The sequence below is a fragment of the Chrysochloris asiatica genome, unplaced genomic scaffold (genome assembly GCF_000296735.1).
Source record: "Chrysochloris asiatica unplaced genomic scaffold, ChrAsi1.0 scaffold00126, whole genome shotgun sequence".
Taxonomy (NCBI): Eukaryota; Metazoa; Chordata; class Mammalia; order Afrosoricida; family Chrysochloridae; genus Chrysochloris; species Chrysochloris asiatica.
This window is the reverse complement of record NW_006408644.1, coordinates 9,255,661-9,258,763: the sequence shown is the minus strand read 5'-3', so window position 1 is coordinate 9,258,763 and position 3,103 is coordinate 9,255,661. Positions and strand designations below refer to the sequence as shown.

The following is a 3,103-nucleotide window of genomic DNA, read 5'->3' as shown; positions in this document are numbered from 1 at the left end:
GGGGTCTTCCTCTTTTTCTCTTACCCTCCACCTTTCCAAACATGATATCCTTCTCCAGCGACTGGTCCCTCCTGACAATATGTCCAAAGTATGAGAGACGAAGTTTGGCCATCTTGGCCTCCAAGGAGCATTCTGGCGGCACTTCTTCAAAACGGATCTATCTATTCTTTTGGCAGCCCATGGCACTTTTAATATTCTTCTCCAACACCACAACTCAAAAGCATCAATTCTTCTACGGTCTTCCTTATTCATTATCCAGCTTTAGCGCGCGTATGAGGTTATTGAAAACACCATGGCTTGGGTCAGGCGCACCTTAGTCCTCAAGCTGACATCTTTACTCTTCAACACTTAAAAGAGGTCTTGTGTAGCAGATTTGCCTAATTCAATACGTCCTCTGATTACTTGACTGCTGCTTCCATGAGTGTTGATAGTTGATCCAACAAGAATGAAGTCGGTGTGTGCTAGTTGCCCCACGGCCTGGGTGTAGGTCCTGGTGGCCACCCACCCCACGCCATAAGACTCCTCAGCTGGTGACCAATGGTGCTGTAAGTTCCGACCCTGCGGCTTGGAGGAAGAAAGTGGTCACCTGTGGTCTGCCTGAGGAGCAGCCTGCACACTCTCTCCAGGTGGGGGCTATATACCTGAGTGAGGAAGACCCCCAACATGGCCGACGGACCAGGACATGTCAGCAGCAGAGGCCAGTACAGCTTTGGGACTGGAAAGCAATGGCGATCACTTGGTGATCTGTAATTCCAGGGGAAGCTGAGGACAAACGGATCTTGGAGTCCTGCCGTGGCAGCTGCAGGGCTGGAGGTGAGGAAGACTCTAGGTACCATCTCAGGAAGAGCCTCTTTTCTCTGGACAGCTCTGGAACAAACTTCCCAGATGTAGAACAGGAGGATTACACAGAGATGGAAGTGGCAGAGTCTGAACAGCCTCCGGTGGAGAAGTCCGATAACACTGAAAGTCTCAAATACCCAAAGGTGAACGGTGAGGAGAGAAATGAGACCGTATTAGAAAACTTACCTTGAAAATTTTAAATATTTCACAGACTTTATGGATTTTCTAAATCCAGATGATAGTGACTGCATGCTGGTCCTGTTTTATACCCCATGGTGCCATTTTCTGCCAGTTTGGCCCTTCATTTTAATTTTTCACCCTGGGCATTTCCAAATCTTCATTTTTTTTGGCACTGGATGCCTCTCAGCACAGCAGCCTTTCTACCAGATTTGGTATCATATCTGTTTCTAATACTTTATTATTTCGAGGAGCTAAGTCAATAGCTAGATTTAATCATACAGAACGAACATTGGAAACTCTGAAAATCTTCATTTTTAATCAGACAGGTATAGAAGCAAAAAAAAAAAAATGTGGCGGTAAATCAAATAAGCCCTTTTTCTAGCACAACAGAAAGTGTGGACTGGAAGCTTGCATTTTCCTTATTCTGTTTAATTAGTTTTATTATGTATGCTACCAGTTCAAAACTACCAACTGCTCCGCGGGAGAAAGGTGAGGCTTTCTGCTCCCATGAAGATTTACAGCCTCGGAAACCCTGTTCAGGGTCGTTATGGGTTGGAACCTACTCGACGGCACTTAACAACAACAACAACCATGCAAAATGAGGGCATTCGATGACTAATTCCAGGACAAGGACAGGAGCATGCAGAGTATGATAGACTGTAAGTAGAAGTTGGCAAGAGGAATTTTATTCCTTAATTTTAGAAATTGGAGTCCTGGTGTGGCGCTATGGGTTAATGCGCCAGACTGCAAAGCCGTTTGAAATGCAACGTCGGTGGTTCAAGCTCACCAGCTGCTCCTTGGAAACCCTATACAGGGTCGCTATGTGTCAGAACCGACTCGATGGCGCTTTAACAACAACAACAATTTTAGAAATTAATGCTACAATTTCAAACATTTTATTCAGTGACGTGCTGACTTGCAGTATCCTTAATATTAAAAGAATCATGCATTTGTTGAATTACTGAATGTTTAAAAAATGTAAATGTCATTTAAGCTAATATTGTAATAAGCAAATGCAAAAACATTCAATGGAATTCACTATTATTGTTTTTACTACGTGAATATCATATAGCATTCTAAGAGAGTAACCCAGTTTAAAATGTGAAGATGTATTCTGGTGAAATAGTGAGTAGAATGACAATATGCTTACTACATAGAAGACAGAAATAGGAATTTCAGATTATAGCTTTAGAAAATACTTGATGTTCCATATGTCTAAGAAGGGTTTTGTTGTTGTTGTTCTATAGAATGTAAGCAGAAAAATGTTTGATGAGAATACCTAGAATTGACACGTGTGATCTCACAAGCAGTAACTGTTTTCTAGATAGCTGTTTAGTGTTTATCCTATAGTGCCACACCAGGACTCCTCTACATCCTACAGAGAAAGCCGTATTTTAAAGATACTTTGGAGGTCGATTCAATGTTTTTAGAATTTTTTTCTTTTCTTTTTTAAACTGGTTTTGGATTAACTCCTGTAAGGAAAGACGCTTCATTATGGGACGACCCATGTGCTTTCACATCCCGCGCTTTTTGCCCTTTGCCCTCCGTGATCACCCTCCAGAGGGAGGCATAGTGACGCCAAGAGGAGGGGACGGGAGGAGGCGGGCTGTGAAGCGAAAGCTTTCCTATTGGAGAGAATAAGCAAGAAGAAGGCTAGAGCTGAAGAAAGGCAAAGAAGGGGGGCAAAGGGGGCGGAGCCATGTGAGGCTGGGCTACAGGAGCTCAACGGGAGCGAGGAGCAAGTGCAATTGTCTGCGCGTTGCTGGGATGGCGGCGTTGCAGAACACAGCCACTCCGCAGGAGGCGGCGGAGTCTTCCCCTCAGGAAGCTACCATCTCTGCCGCCGCCTCCTCCTCCTACACCGCTTGCTCGGCGGCAGAGGCGGCGGCGGCGGTGACGGCGGCAGAGATTGTGCCTGCCCCCTCCGCCACCTTCATCCCTGCCTGCCCACCGGTGGGTGTCTGTGGCGACGGCGGCGGTGTTGGCAGCTCTGTTATGGCGGCGGCGGGGTGGGGGGGCAGTAGTTTTAAAGTAGACACTCGCCCTTGCCTCAGAGAAGGTGAGTTCCCGCTCCCGGGGGCAG

The 3,103-nt window shown here is 46.1% G+C and overlaps 1 pseudogene; it reads left to right on the top strand.

Annotated features, from left to right (window-relative positions):
* LOC102813714 overlaps window positions 1-2,593 on the top strand; it is a 27,619-nt pseudogene extending 25,026 nt beyond the window's left edge.
* The last annotated feature ends 510 nt before the right edge of the window (window positions 2,594-3,103 follow it).